The sequence below is a fragment of the Hippocampus zosterae genome, chromosome 7, assembly GCF_025434085.1.
Source record: "Hippocampus zosterae strain Florida chromosome 7, ASM2543408v3, whole genome shotgun sequence".
Taxonomy (NCBI): Eukaryota; Metazoa; Chordata; class Actinopteri; order Syngnathiformes; family Syngnathidae; genus Hippocampus; species Hippocampus zosterae.
The window spans coordinates 8,399,564-8,417,224 of NC_067457.1; positions in this window are offsets into that span (position 1 = coordinate 8,399,564).

Consider the following 17,661-nt stretch of genomic DNA (forward strand, 5'->3'; position numbering starts at 1 on the left):
TATGGAGATCCCGAAGGAACAGATTGCCTCTCCCACCCCATCCCCCTCCAACCAACCAATCAAGAAAAAGCCCAGGGACTAACCTCGTTGTCTGGGAAAGATGATCCTTAAGGAGCAGATACACCCGGTGGCTCACTGCAATATAAAAGTATATATATACTTTTATATATATATATGTGTGTGTGTAAATAATATGCAGTATAACGGCAAACACCTGTAACTGAAGAAAAAGATTGGACGGCTATGACCCCTCCCTTGTCACACAGTAAAAGGACACCACTACAGATTTCTGATATTAATGGCGAGTCAATGCAAACGAACACAACGAAAGCAAAGACCACAGCGGTTGCATCATTTACGTGCACTACATCAAGCCGTTCTTTCTAATATATTGTTTGCATTTAACTCATTAACTCCCAAAGACGTTTTTAAACGTCTTTTCAGACTTGGTCAAGAATTGGCTGGTACTGAATGAGTTAATGTACTGTATAATGACACAATTGTGAATTAAAGAATGAATATTCACACAATCTGTTAGGCAACACCGGTTAATTTTCCAATTTCCTTATCAGAAATACTACAAAGTGGATTTGCTGTTGCCCAACTCAGACCATCAGAATGATTTTTTTATGAAGCAATAAAAGTAACATGATGATGGAATTTGGAAAGCCCTTTATAGAATGAATGTGGCAGACCTCACTGCAGGTGAATTATGATCATTTTGTTCCAGGACCTGGTGGGCCAGCTATAATTGTAACTGTGATGCATGAAGGAACTGCTGAAATTCAATTGCTGCCAGCTCCATAAGCATGACAATATGTGCCCCCGTGATAGGATCATGCTGTATGTCCTCATAAGGTACATATGACGGTAAAGGCAACGATTATAGAAGAAAGAAAAAAAAAGATACATCAAAAAGATTGGATTTTCCTGTGGGATGATCTAAAGCATCTGGAAAATAGACAAAGCCTCTGGGGTGAAAGTCTGTTCGGGGGTGTGGGTTCCTGATTACTTCATGATGGTGCAGCGGTTCACTCGCCTGGCTTCTGTGCAGTGCGGGTTCACTTCCCACTTAGTGACGGTGGGAATATGAGAATAAATGATTATTTGTCTTCTCCAGTGACCTGCCATCAGGAGGTTAAATTATCCATTTTAAAGCATTGCTACTGACAGCAAAAGTCATTCTAGAGTAATTCAAGTCTTGAACAAGTCCCCAAGTCCCCAATTGTCCAAACTTTGATTCTGTTTGTCTCTTCGAGTGTCAATTGAATGCTCCGTCTCTTCTGGAATAAACAACAGTTCAGAGAGATAAATAAAGTTAAATGCCAACTTATGATTGTGCAACTTAAAATGACAAAAAAAATGTATAAAGTTGCACAAGAATAATTGACAACACAATTGATCAAACCGCCTTCAGGGGTGTTGTCACATGAGATGTCAGGAAAGAAGAAAATCTTGGTTGTAATTATTCTGATGTCTTTTTTTTTCAAATGATGTTCATGGACCTGATTTTTATCCAAGCTCCTGCACATTCCGGTGCAAAATTATTATCATCATCGTCGTTATCATTATGATTAAGAGTTCCGCACAGAGGCAGACCAGAAGATTCCTGTGGACTTTCCACTAAATATCCCGTGACCTTTCTTGATTTCGTTTACTTTCCAAGAAAGAGTTTCGACAAACCCCACGTCACCTGATAACACGATAAGCTGTCCGCTGTTGGAACCGCTGTCCCCGAAAGGGTTAAATGCTCCAAAATAAAAATACATGAATGAAGTGCACTGTACTCTCCTCATGGAGGGATAATTTATTGCTGTCTATCCTTAGTACGTATCCATGCTATACGCTGTCATTGCACCGGGTAACTGAGCATGTGAGTGTACTTTCTGGTCTTACAACGTGCTGGTTCTCTGTTATAATCATGTTACGTAAAATTCACAAATAACCATAAATTAAAGAGGTGAAAGTGGAGGAAAAGTGAAGAGGGGTTAGTCACATGAATATGCCCCGTGTGTGAGTGTCAGCTCACGTAGGCGGTCAACGTTCAAACAGGAGTTGGCCTGACACGCAGCTGTAAGTGTTTACCACCGTCTCCAAAATGCATCTAGGAAATGTTTAGCAGACCCGTCGTGCGCTATGCGGAAGGCTAAACACGTCGTACCGCTGATGCGTAAACTGTTTGGTTCTCGCATGCCTGCAGTTCTGCCTTGCTGCTTGTAGGGAATTGCACCATTTTTCTAATGAAGAGGGAGATATATGAGAGGGAGATTACACTCTGATGTGAAAATGAGGTAAAAAATGGTGATGGATAATGGCAGAAGCAGTGGCGGGAAAAAAAACTTTGTTGGCAGAATCCGAATCGGCACAGCAGTGGTCGCTACAATTTGGAATTCAAATTGACATCCCGAAAAGATATACTTCCGATTTCGAACTGCAAGATGTCAGCAGATCAGTCGGATTTTTTTTTATTTTGTTTTTGCATTTTCTTTGGATTTTCCAGGCACTTACTGCTAGGGGAAGACTGATAATATACTTAATAAGTAATTGCGTCTCTGCTCAGCAGGTTTATCATAGCTGTCGATTTCAGTTTGTCTGTTTGGATTTTTTTTGCCAAAAATGCTTAGTTTTAGTTTGAGTTTGAGTTTTTTTTTTTGAGTGTGGGATGAAAAAAAAGTATTGTGGAATAAAGCGATTGTAAAATGATTGTTTGACCTTCCATCTTCCTCTGCACAGAAATACCAAAATAAATCCAAAAGAACATCTATGCTATATATTGAGAAAAAAAAAATCAATGTTTAAGCCAAAATTATCATTATCTTATAAACATTAAATATACCATATTTTACGCACTAAAAGGCGCACCTAAAAGCCTTAAATTTTCTTAAAAGCTCACAGCGCGCCTTAAAATCCGATGCGCCTTGTGTACGGTCATGACGGTAATATTTCGACCCCAAAATGGCTCCTTGCTCGAGACATGCTTACAACGCAGACTTCAAACTTGAGTCGATCGGTTACGCAGTTGAACACGGAAAGAGAGCAGACGCAAGAGAGTTCAGCGTTCATGAGTCAATGTTATAACTTGCTGTTGGTTAAGTGAACTGTGTCGCTGCTTTTATAAATATGTTTTACTGACATCTGATCGTTCTGTTGGCGATTTACTTGACCTTAGCTCCATCTAGTGGATGCATTGTAAATTGCGTCTTAAAATGCAGTGCATCCAATGTATGAAAAAAATGACAAAATAGGCCATTCATTGAAGGTGCGCCTCATAATACGGTGTGCCTTTCAGTGTGGAAAATACGGTATTTTCATTCAAAATAAATTGAAAATGTTTTATTAGTAGTTTTTTTCACTTTTCCGTTTTTGTTGAACGATAATAACCTTGTTGTCCATCCATCAGGTGAGAATTCAAACAAACAAATCATAATTGACATCTGTTTATTTCTGAAAACCAGTGTGTGAGCAATGCCCTCCTGCGCTTCCTCATTTACATAATCAGCCCCACCTCAACTTTCTCCACAGAAGCCTTGTGTGTTACGAGCTCACGAAAATGTTTGACTTTTGTTGTGCCTTAGAAGGTATTTTAAGACATCATACTTTTTCTTGCAACTGGATTCGTGGAGTATACATCACATGTGTATATTTACATTCTTTCTTGAGCAGAGAGTGATGACAGGGCCGGTTGCGGAGGGTGCGGGGGTAATGGCAGCTCTCAGTCGGAAAAACAAACAGGCAGGCGGGGGCGAACAGAGCCCAGAGCCGATGGACGTTCAGGAACATCGTGCCTGGGTCAACACCGCATACAGCTCCGGGCGCTACGTTGCTTGGTCGCCAAACAACCGCATCAGCACCATATCCAGGATGGAGTCCAAACCCTGAGGGCCAAAGTTAAGCGAAAATAATCCAATCAACGATTTCTTCTGCAGACTTTAATTAAAGTGTGACCATTAATTTTTCCACTTTGGTAAATAGAAATTAAAAGTCACTTTGCTACAATTTTCCTGCTCTCCATGGCAATATCAGTGGACGCACTTGTCCTTATTTCTTGTAAGGTACATCAGGCAAATTTTTACAATTCAGCTCATTTCAAGGCCTTATAACATTTATAGGGGGAATTTAGTCACCGACCTAAATATCGGCCAATGGGACTCTAACAGGATGAAGTGATCGGTAGTTACACCCGCATAAATGCCGACTGTTTATTTTTGAGGCTTCATAATACAGGCATTGAAGAATACAGAATACAGAATGAAGTTGAAAATCAAACATGTACCCTTGACACTGGTATCTATGACATCACATTTCCCCATCTGACTTATGACTCTGACAACACTGCCAGTATAAATACACGGTCTGCTTGCTACAAGATTTCTAAAAGTGTGTCACGTATAAGCAACCACAAGTCAAAGTCCTTTGAACAAATTACCTGGCACAGTCTCGCCTTTTCCTTTTTGCCGTGAGGAGCTCTGGCCAATTCATCTCTCTAATGCCACTCTCAAACATGGGCAGGGGACCTGCGGCAAGTCATAAAAACAACTGTTCAGGACATTAACAGGGCTGTGACACAGGACTCAACCATCTTAATTCTTCTTAACCGCTCCATTTGTTCTTAATTCAGGTGGCCGCAAACACTGGGATGCATCCGAACCTGTACAAAAGCTGCTCTCTGACCACTTTCATCTAAACAGTATGAACTTCATTAATTACGAAAATTAAATCCTATAATCATGACTTTAGGTTTGTTGGGGAAAAATAAATCCTAAACACAATTTTTTCCACATGATAAGGCACATATAAAAGCATTACATTTCCTCAAATGCCAACACTGCGCCTTATAATCTGATACGCCTTATATATGGATCAATATTCAGATTTCTTGAACATAGTATTTTCAATTATCTGTAAAGCGCTTTGTTACAGCTGCAGCGGTTGAGAAAGCGCTATATAAATACAGCTGTATTTTAATGTATTGTATTCCCTTTTGGGTTGCTCCATCTAGTGGATGGATAATGCAACCGCAACCACTACTGTAGCATCTATTCTATGTACCTTAAAATGCGGTGTGCCCTATATAGGGAAACAGTTTTAAAATAGGCCACTTGTTCATTGCTATGTGTTACACTCCGAAGCGCCTTATAGTCCGGAAAATACGGTAAAATCCCTTATACCTGTACTGAATGACACGGTATTACATTTTATTGGTATTCACAGAATTACTTTAGCTTCTACATGTTTATTATTGGATGTATCCCAATGCTTGTGTAAGTTTTCTCCAAGTACTCCAAGATTCCAACTCACAAATCTTTTCATTTTTAGATTAGAGTTACTATTTGTTCAAAGGTTGAGAGATGTTTAGATGCATTCTAACATTTCAAGGACTGTGTGTATCATGCAGTATATTAGGAAGAGGTCAGGGTTTGTTGTACCTGAATTAACAGTGCCTTTTCCAAGAACGGGAGAGCTACTGTGCATTATGTTTTGTCAAGGTCAGCTTAATTAATGTATGTAGAGGAGCGTGAAGTTGTCACGCGTCGGTCAATGATCCAAAGCGTAGCAGTGCATATGGCAAATGTGTTTGGTGGCATGCAATGGAATGGGCCCATTGGTATTTTTTGATGGTATCACGCCTGAACGGACCACAGACAAAATTGGCCGGACCTTCACATCATGGGTTGTATGACGTCAGATCATTTTCAGTCAACACTTCCCCAAATCAGAAGTAATCATTTCATCTAAGAAATCAGAGTTATTACCCCGTATGCCATTTTGTATCCAAGAGTAGCATTGTTAATTTTTGGGACTTAAATAGGACACTAGTGTGTCTTTTCCAATTCTCAGAGTAGGGTTAGAAAAATCACATTCCTCACAAGTAGTTGCCATGTTTTGTTTTTGTTTTTGTTTTTTTACCATTTATGTTGACACAAATTGTCCTCGTAGACCAGATGGCGTTCAAATACTTTGTATCTCGGATGTTTATCAACTCCTAATGGCAGCTCTGTGAGAGCACACATCGATAATTTGGATAGTGTTGATTTATTAACTGTTTAGTTGTTGCCTCCAAAAGAGAGCAACGCTTAAACAGTGACAGCTGCAATGCACAGCAGCGCGAAATGTCTACTTGAAACAGAAACACACGCCACGGTCAGGACTATGGAAGAAGAAAAAATGTCAAGGATGCAAACGGTACTATAATGTATAAGTTACACTCAAACCACTGAAACTGTTATTTTAATGTGGCAACAAATCAACCCCAGAAAAAAAAACCCTATTGAGCATTTAGTTTTCTAAACAGCATACATATGTCCCTCTCGGCAGCCCTGGATCATATGAAGCTGTTGCCCTGTGCTAAAAGTACATGCACACACTCTGGTGTTTATGCGTGGTGGATGTAACGATGGCCCAGTAGCAGTAAACAACGTTCGCAGGGGCCGCAGCAGATGGTTCCATACCAATATTAAAAGCATCCCAGACAGACAGTTGGCTGACGAAATGGAACTCGGGATCGAGGGTCTGCTGTAGCTGCGTTTGACAATGAGAGAGACCAGTAGAAGGACGGTCCAGCAGCCTCGACATGAAGAAAAGTGTGCGTTGTGGGACGGGAGGTTTTGTATACAGAGGTTTGGCAGGATTTCCAGAGACCAGAGAAGGGGTGGGGGGGCGTGAGCTACTGTGCCAGGTGTAGTGAGTTTGGTTTATGTAAACAGCAACAGCAAATTATACAGCGCTTCAAAGAGGAAACCCGACTGCAATTTTTATATTGAATCCAGTAAGCGAATTCAAAGACCAGCCATGAGTACAGTTAGTACGAGCATATATGTTCATTTAGTCATCAGAATTAGTTACACTTTAAAGTGGAACTAATTACACAATGACCAACAGGTGTGCAGCTCCAGGCGGAGCCCTACAGTGCCACCTGTTGGTCACAACCAGATCCATAACAGAGAGGGACAATTTAGGGTGTTCAATCAGCCTGCCATGCATATTTTTGGAATGTGGGAGGAAACCGGAGTACCCGGAGAAAACCCACACGGGCACGGGGAGAACATGTAAACTCCACAAGGGAGGCCGGAGCTGGAATCGAACCTGGTAACTCTGCACTGTGAGGTCAAAGCGCTAACCAGTCGACATCCTAGCCGCTGTTGAGAATCATAAGTCAGTATATACCAATGCACCCCAGCCTCTTGTTTGATTCATGTGAACCCACACTCAAAGAAAAGAACAAAAAAAAAGCTCTAATTTTAGCGAGTGATTCTACTTTTGTGTGTGACTGTTTAAATGCGCCTATCCAGATGGACTTCAGAAACCATCTATGAAAAAATGTCGGCACTTATCAACGCATATCCCCTTAGAATTCCTCAGCGTAAACACCATAAATTGCGTCCGTTTGCAGGCCTTGCTCCAAATTCTATGTTTGAGCTCTGTTTGGACCATTTCCTCCGTCCCAAGCAGATTTAGCCATAAGTGTCTTCTATTTGGTCTCCCCTCTCCTCCTTCCATTCCTGAGTTGCATGACCTCAGGTCCAAGCTTGACGAACAACATGTCTCCTCGGTGGAATCCTTGATTTAGACTGGAAGGTGGAGCCGAGTTCTCGCCGAATCCAAATTCTTTTTCTTTGAGGGATTGCAAACGGAGGATCGAGGAAAGGTCTCTCTTGCGATTACATAACGACAAGATTCTTCTCCCTGCTCGAGAAGATAAGATCCCACGCCAAAAATGGACGATATGCAGCCTGGCAATGGTGTCCAATGTCAGCAGTTGTCTAAGGCTTCCAAACAGACACTCCACACTGCGATGCATCATCCTGCATCGCCGCCATGTTGTTTTGGCAGAAGGGCTCACTTGCGTGTTCCGCATGTTCTTGTTTTTCTCACATTGTTGTTCAAGTGGAATACCAGCGAGTTTTTCAAACAAAAACTTGGCAGCGAGCTGCAAACCCTCTGTAACTGAGCGGTAGACGTTCCCATGGAATCACCTAAAGGTCAGCTGGACGAGTCCTGTTTGGGCGGCTCTCCATTTCGCTTGCGGTGAAATGGTCATTCGATGAGAACACGCACACGGCCACCCTTGTATTTGTGTTACCCAAGTAAATGCCTCACCTGGAGTGTTTCCCAAACTTTACCAGAAAAAAAAATGTCAGAAAAAAACATATATCCCTTTCAGGGACAGCGGTTACCACAGTGGACAGCTAATCATGTAATCAAGTTACAGGCTCCATGAACGGATTGGATTAGATGACACAACAATTACATTGTCTTATATCGTCACCCGAAATTAATCCATTATCCATCTATGCCTCACTTTCCAGACATGACAAATCAACCCATAATTAATCCAACGGTTACATGTCTAAAAGTTGCACATGCTGAATATATTTCCATCCATCCATCCATTTTTCTATCCGCTTTATCCTCACAAGGGTCTCAGGGTGGGAGGGTTGCTGGAGCCTATCCCAGCCATCTTCGGTCAGTAGGCGGGGGTTGCCAGCCAATCGCAGGGCACACAAAGACGATCAACCATCCATGCTCACACTCACACCTCGGCGACAATTTCGAGTGTCCAATCAGCCTGCCATGCATGTTTTTTGGAATGTGGGAGGAAACCGGAGTACCCGGAGAAAACCCACTCAGGCCCGGGGAGAACATGCAAACTCCACACAGGGAGGCTGGGGCCGGAATCGAACCTGAACACACACACACACACATGATGTATATACAGGTATATATATTTTAGTAGGGGTGGGTTATTTGTGTACTGAACAGATATTAGGTTTTATTTTCTTTATGTATTTATTTTAGTGTCTGTCTTGGAATATAAAACAACCTTGAGATAAAATCACAACCCGTAACATTAGTCGTGAGACCCCAAGAGCTCACAGCATGTGTACCTTTTTGAGCTATCATTGTTTTCCTGACCTGATCATTCAAATGGTTATACGTCAAAAATTGGAGTGACAATAACAAGGACTTGAAATATGACCAGTTACCGACTTTAATAAAAAAAAAAATTTCGGATGTCTTAAATGGTAAGTAAACCACCTCAAATTTCTTGCTCCCTCCATTGTAATCCACACAGGTTATAAAAGGTATAGGTAGCGTGTTGCTGACAGTTCTGACATTGTTAATGGTGTAAATAAACATAATGCTGTGGCTGGTCTGCGTATATGTCATTTTTTGGCGCAAGATAAGCAATTGAAAAGATGCACTGACAGCAACTGCGTGTGAGATCCCCTCATGCCGGCAGAAAATGATGTCTTCAATGAACTCAAGGGGGCAGTGTTGTACTTCTTGACTTGCGTACAGAGCCATAAAACTCAGCTTTGAAACGACCCATGCGATTGCTGCAGAGTAGGAATGAAAATTGATAAATATGTCAAATTCTTCCCCTTGCCCTTTTGTTGACGTTTAAATTAACCACACGTGACGGTGCCTAAATTAGCCACCTTAATGAGCAATTTGTTGAAAAAGTTAAAATTAAATGTCATCACTGACTGTGAGTTTACTCAAGCCACAGAGTGACGACCTCAATTGCGGCAATTACAATTCGAGGCATATTTTAATTGCCGCTGGAAAATAGGTGCAATGACTTTACTATGCAGACAGTAGAGACACTTGAATAAATGGGCTTGTGGGAGTGTGCCAAGTGATTTATCTTACCCATGTAAGCATCTCAGTGGCCCGTGGCGGCCAATAGGATGGATGAAGGACAGCATCGTGCTTGTGTTTTCCTCTTGAACCATCAACCAGCATATCTACAAAGATATCCTGCGGCGTGTGCTTCGTTCAGTGCGTGAGAAGAGGCAAGCTGACTCTATTTGTTTCCTTTTTCCTAAAGTCAACCATAATCCGGTTACCTCTACCATTCCTCCTCAACGTTGATTTTCGGGCTATGGTTTGGTGCATCTTTGAAACATGTTTTGTGCATAAAGAGAGCAACTCAAAATCATCTCCTTATTTTGCTTACCACTAAAAACGGAAAATTTTAAATCTGAATGATCATTTGGAGCATTGTTCAAATTAACCCGTTGAGGCACAGCGGTTATGACGGTGAACAGTTTATCATGTTATCAGGTTACAGGGTGCATGGAAGGGTTAACTGTTATTTAAACATTTTCAAATGGTAAACTGCGTCTTATTCCATCACCAATCGCATGCAAGCAATACAGTAGTCTAAAGTACATGTTAAAAAAAAAATAAACACTCCTTTTGTGACAGGTGATTAAGCGTGGGTCATTGGTTATGCATGCATCACACTCATATTTTTCTCCGTCACCAAAACTAGACTGAAAAATTAAAATTATTGAACATTGGCAGCCAGTCTCTTCAAAAAAGTCTGGGATTTAGTATTGAGAGAATAAATCCCGTCATAAAATCATTTCCTGTGTTTAAAATCATTTGTCATGAGATGTGTCTCCTCTATGATCCTTTCAATCGCATTGCACCGGGATAAATGGAGGAAATGAAATCAGATCTCATTGTGCTGGAGGCGGCGAGACAAAGAAAGCGCCTTGCAGTGGTTTCGACTGAAGAATGGGCCATTGATTCATTTGCCATTAGGTTTTTCATATCATAACCAATGACTACCAATGTAGTCTAGACTCATTTTGAGTTGTTTGACAGTCTACCTTATAATAAGCGCCGGAATCCAGAGTTATCCTGAACTCATGAGAGAGAACTCATCACATGAACCACAGTCATATAACGGCTTATGTCGATTAGAAATCAATGTACCGTATTTTCCTAAACGAAGGAAGAAGGAGACAAGCAAGACTTCTCAGGATATTTAGTCCCTTGTGGATGTGAGCCCAAGAGTTTTGTGTGCCTTTTTGTTGAATCAATTGTCTTCATAGCTTTTATTATTTATTGTTTTGTCATTCCATTTGTATTTATGTTTAGTGTCCATGTTTGTGAGCAGTTCTAATGGCTTTGCTAATGGCTCTATATAAACAAAGCTGTATTCTATTGTATTCCATTTAGCACAGCACCATCTAGTGGATGCATAGCGCAACCATAACCACTAATGTAGCTTCTATTCTATGTGCTTTACATACAGTATATAGGATACACCACATTATAAACAGTTTTTAAATGGGCCATTCATTGGAGGTTCACCTTATAATCCAAAGCACCTTATAGTGTGGAAAATACGGTATTCACTTACATTTTTTTTTGGATCATATACAAGTAACGAGTTTAGGACAAAGATGTGTCAGTTTCCAATTACCTTGGTCGTATTTCATCTTGGGATTTCAGTCATATAGTTTTGGGGTAATTAAAAGGACAGCATGTTTTAAATCGGGTGTGGGAGTACTGCTATTTTTCATAAGAGCCACATTGCTCATCATAACAGAAAGGAAACTCATATATTCAAAATATTTATGCATTATGTACACCATAAAAGTGAAGAGGCTGCTGGATTATAAATAGTGTCCTCTATTTCCTATCTACGCGGCCGCCTGAATGTCTCAATGTCTCAGCCAAACAAACAAAGTTTTGCTGATTTTGGCTCAGTTTGGGGTATTTTGTCGTTCTTTTTCTTGGCCTCCATAACCTGATTGAACATGACTTACAAAGCCAAGTTACCTTACACTACCATTAATGTTCACATGGTTTTTGAGCTGTCTTAATGTTACTTCTTTTCTCCTTTGCAAGATAAAAAAGGGTCCCATATATAAATTAATAAGTCATTCTGAAACCGTAACATTCCTTCATTGTTACAATTCATTATGCTTATCATCCATCATTATCATTAATATCCAAAAGCCACTTTCCTTTAGTGTCATTATCTTTGGCTTTAGCGCCAGAATTGGACATTACGATTGATTCCTGTTCCAGGAAGAGGAGGAGAAGAAAAAAAATGGATACAGAAACACACACACACACACTCACACACAATGGCATTGTAAGTGTTACACTAATTGCAACTACAATTTTTACACACGACTTTTGATAATAGTGAAAAAAAAAGCTACACATGTCATGAATACAGAAATACTTTTAATCCGTCAGAAATATTCGCCAATTTCTTCATGTATGTCTGTCAGGATGAAAATAACTTTTATTTCGATAAATTAAGATGGGATTCGTATATATACCATTTGATGCACCCTTGTAAACAACCTGATCACATGATAAACCGTTCACTGTAGTAACCGCTGGATTAATAATAAAAATAAATAATAATTTAAAAAACAGTCTACCTCTTCAACCCACTGAGAGGAGTACTAATGTTACTCCAATTGCAAAGGGTTTACTTTTGTACAGCAGACAATTAACTTTTTCCCCCCTTTTTTATTTCTGATCAATCTGTCTAGACACTGTGCTCCGTGCTCTAATATTTAATATTGACTGCAAAACCCCTTGTCAGAGATATAGATGCTACCAATTCATTGATTAGATTGTATTTCTTTTTCAGCTCAGGTAAATTTGATGCCCGCATTTCTATTTATTACTCATACTCCATCTTGGCATCCTTTAATTACATTGAGAATAAACGATCAAGTGGACTGTCAGACAGAATAAAGTGAAACTTAGTTCACTGAACTGAGACAAACAACCATCTGGGCTCATGCTCACACCACAGGACAATTTCAAGTGTTCAATCAGCCTGCAATGCATGTTTTTGGTATGTGGGAGGAAACCGGAGTACCCGGAGAAAACCCACGCAGGCCCGCCGGCAACATGCAAACTCCACACAGGAAGGCGTGAGCCAGGATCGAACCCGCGACCTCTGTACTGTGAGGTCGACACGCTCACCACTGGTCCGATTTGTGAAATAATATGAAATCAACTCAATTGTGACATCTGAGTTTTCGGTCCACGTTCAGACCACATTATACCACATTATAAAGCACATAGACAAGTATTGACATTTGGATACTTACAGATGATAAAGTACAACCAATACTTGACAATGCCATTATGAATTGTGATATGAAAATTTATATATTTTATCAAATATTGACAAAAAAACAACATCCCCACAAACTATTCTTGAACCTGCAATGAGTTTCACTCAAAAGTCACACTTTTTGAGTAACACTTAATCTTCCCCGAATTGTAATGTGAAAGGGTTGGTTGTGTTTCACTTTTTTGCACTTTAAAAAAAATATTATACAATAGTAATCTCAAAAAGGGCCTTTTTTTTAATTCTTTTTTATTGAAGACAAATTGGATTACTTCACTGTTCTTGATCATCCGAGCAAATGACGATGACAGATTATTCCTGCCGGTAAATCTCGTCTGGGCTGCCTGTCATAGTCTGTCACTGCTAATGACATCAGAAACTTTGGCATTAGTTCCCACGTGCTTCTTTTACTGGATATTTTTTTTTTTTATTCGCCCTGACTTTTATTTTTATTTTTTTCCCCATGTATATTTTATTGGATTCATCCTCTTTAATATGCATTTTAGGGGAAAGAAAAACACAGTGGAATGCTGTGAACGGTGGCAGCTGAGTGACAAAGCGAAATCTCTTTCCTCTTACGATGCAAAATAGTGGAGCATTTAAAGTCGAAAACAATCATCATCGTACAGTTTGGACCAATATAGTATACAAATATTATATGTCTATTAAACAGTAAATGGTCTCGAAAGTGTTTGCTTCTGTCAATCTGGGGTATAGGTGGGCGCTATTTGGGTTTGATATGTCCATTTTCCACATCCATATAGTCGAGTTTATGAAACGCTGCTTCCACAAGTCTGTCACGTTGAGCCCAAGGCGATGAGAGATCGCCTCGTGCACAACAACATAACGAGGTGGATCCCAGGTAAAGCAGACACGAAAAGATCTTGTATGGAACACAAAAGGTTTTAATAACGAACAGAAAGAGCCCGACAGGGAACACGGTAACAAAAAACGCTGGTCAAATAAGGACCAGGAAATAAGGAAAACAACCGAAAACGCTCACGGAAAAACAAAGAGCGAGGAAGTACAGAAATCGGTAATCTAGAGCAATACAATTTAGATGCAACGCGAATAACAAGAGTAATGGCCGTAAGGCAAAAAGGCAACGAGTAATATCAATCGAGAAAATAGCGCGAGAGAGCAATGGCACGGTAAGGAATTCTCCGGCAGTGAGAGGACTGCCGGAGCCTCTTAATAAAGGAGGATAATCAGCCCGAAATTACGGACAGGTGTGCAGATGGTGGAGGGAAAAAACCCGCCACCTGCTGGCGGGCACGAGACGTGACAAAGTCAAAATGCTTTGATTGTCTTATGGATACTCGTTCTTTTTCTTTCCCGCAAGTAGAAGTAAGCAGCCGACAACACGCACCTCATTCGGGTACAACAATGCGGTTTTAAGTATTTTCATTACTGATAATAACCGTGGTACAATTTTTGTATAATGGGAGTTGATGTATGTCCTGTGTGGTGAAATCGAGAATATTAGGTGGATCCTGGAGATCCTGAGTCCGTCCAGTCAGATACTGAGCCCAGACTTTCTGGGGTGTCAAGTCAACTTTCAAAATGTGGTCTCGGGATCATGACCAGTCTTGATCCATCCATCCATCCATCAATTTCTTCGGATCCATTTCTCCTCACAAGGGTCGCGGGGTGTGCTGCAGTCTATCTCCGGTGTCGTCGGGCATTATGCGGGGTACACCCTGAACTGGTTGACAGCCAATCGCAAGGCACACATCGACAAACAACCATTTGCGCCCAAGCTCACACCCAGGGACAATTTAAAGTGTTCTATGAACCTGCCACGCATGTTTTTGGAATGTAGAAGGAAACCAGAATACCCAGAGAAAACCCACGGAGGCACGGGGAGAACATGGAAACTCCACACAGGAAGGCCGGAGTCAGAATCTAACTCTGCGTCTCTGTAGTGTGAAGCCAACGTGCTAACCAGTCGACTACCGTGCCACCGTTATCAAAATATATGCTCTAATCCGTGCCTGTATACCAGACGCCTGAAGACACAAAAACATATTATAGAACCATTTTTTTTAGTTTAAATAAAAATGAAATTGTGTTTCTGGCATGTCTCACATTTGGGTGCAGAAATATTTTGTCACACTGTGTTTTATTACCACCTTTCTCTTTTGGGATTTGCTTCATTTCTCCCTTTTAACTTCCAAGTTCTCCTCTTCCTATCCCTTGTTTGTCCTTAGTTTGCCTTTTTTTGTCCCTTGTCTATGTCAATGTGTTTTCCACCTGCACACCTGCTCCCGCACAGCTGTCCTATAACAATCTCTGGCTCAGATTGTTCAGTCTACTGTGAAGTATAAATGTCAGGCCTAATTATTGATGTTGTTAATCTTACCCGGATTACTCCAACACTAGCTCCAGATGTCTCCAGCAACTGCTTCCCTTTTAAATGCAAATTCTGCTTCCTGCTTCTAGCACAGTGGACAACTGATTAGCACGTCAGCCTTTCTGTGTGGAGTTTGCATATTATCCCCGGGCCTGCATGGGTTTTCTCCGGGTACTCTGGTTTCCTCCCACATTCCAGAAACATGCATGGCAGGCTGTTTGACCCCTCAAAATTAGGTGTGAGTGTAAGCGCGGATGTTTGTTCGTCTCTGTGGCCTGCGATTGGTTGGCAACCAGTTCAGGGTTACTGCCTACTGCCCAAGGACAGCTGGGATAGTCTCCAGCACCCCCCGTGACCTTTGTGAGGATAAAGCGAATCAGAAAATGGATGGATGGATAAACTCTGCAGATTCAATGCTACAGTTAGCTTCTCAACCCTAAATCCTAGTCAATGTATTCATACTTCATTAAGGATGCAACAGAACAATCTAAAACACAGGTTATCCCCTTTTGATTCGCCGATTCAAACCACAGCAACAGAAAGAGGTGCTGCAAATTGAAAATGCACCTTGTCTCATATGCTATTGTCAGTCGCATTTATTTGATTGATTTATTTTCGATGAAAGGTGCTTTGTTCCAATTTTCCTCCCACATGGGAGATTTCATACATGGATTAGTGACCTTGTGCATGATGAGCCAGCGGAAGACCGAGTAAACAGAAGCACCCAAGCCGCCAGTCGACAAGGCTCATTAAACTGGGCCTTAGCAGCAGGAGTAGCCAAGAAGGAAAGCCGACTTCGACTCCCTTTTGTAACAGACGGTGCTCTTTAGCTATTAATCAATAGGCTGAGAAATGGAAATTACAGAAAGACGTTAATGGAACATTTTGCCAAACGGTGAAGAATTATATTTCACTGAAGCATGGTTCACGGCATTATCTCATAAACCACCTGGAGTAATTTTGTCTCGCACGCATTTTTTTTCCCCTCGGTGTGCTTATTCCAAACATTACAAAACGTCTCATGCAGACTAATATACGGTGTCAGTGAAATAGCTCATCTCTATAATGGACCCGTTTTACCGTTACAGGAAACATTCAATCTAGATTCACTCCTAGATTCATGGCCTAATATGAATAGTGACGGTTCTAAACTTGATTCATTATTATGTAGTTACAAATCTTGTTTCAAATCAGATGAGCAATGTGAAATTTCTTGTAAAAAAAATGAGTGCCTATTTGCGATGTCTCTCTCCGTAATAGTTGAAGCCACCGAGACCAGGCCGTGACTCGGTGCCCCCATCTCAGTTACTGTGACCAGACTGGGTTAAGTACTCCTGCAACCTTTCCTAACCGGTGGCGAATTGTTCGTATTTTACTTGACGACTTTCTTCTGGCCTGTCACACAGTGAAATAATCCCCTTCGAAGCATGCCGTGGAATGAAAACAAAGCCCAATGGACGGAAGCTGACGCATGTCGCACCTTGACAGCCAGTGATCGATGATAACAGACTGCAGACCGCAATGCAGTCTCACAGTGGAGGAATTCCCAATGTACAGCAGCAAAGTTATGAAAGGAAGAAAGTAGAAGATCAAAAAGTAGAGGAGCTGCTGTAAAGTCAGCCACTCTCGCGGCGCGATCATCGATGAAAGAGTAGAGGATCAAAGTGTCCTTTCACCAGTGGATCAGGTACGTCATGCTGAAAATGTGCACACGTCTGCTACAAGCTAAATTTTGAAAACAAACTAGAAGCTATAGCGTCCATTGACGAAAAAAAAAATGATTGTCTCACATCTCCTGTTACATGTAAATCCGCTTCAATTCCAAGCCGCGACTCCCAGTTCCGCATACGCTTCGGCGCAATGCGCTGACGCTCCTTTCTTCTCACCGTCGGCTCCGCAGGCCATCCATCCATCCAGCCGCAGACTGTCCAACACCACCGAACAAAACGGGGCTGTGAAAAATGGTGCCCATTTCAGGTGCAAAAAAACACAAGCGCCCCAGTGCTGTCTAGCAACGACAGTCAAATATCACTGACATTCCTCCCAATCAATAATCAGTACCGGTATACGCGTACTGCCGAGAAGGCGCAACCACCAAGCACAGATTCTTCTCCTTTGATGAATGTCATGGCCAAAAAATGCTGAAAACAATCCACATCAGGTCCACATGACGTAACAAGAAACACAATATGACAAAACAAAACACAAAAACAACAAAAAACAAGTAAGGCTCTTGAGAGCACTTGCAGACAGCTGCCTACTCGGGCACCATCTTGGACTTTACATAAATCCATCCATCCGTTTCTTGGGGTTTTTGGTAGCATTTGTCCTCATTAGGGTCACTTCAGCCGGCTTTGGCGGAGAAGTGAACTGGTCACCCACCAAAATATAACTCCAACCCACC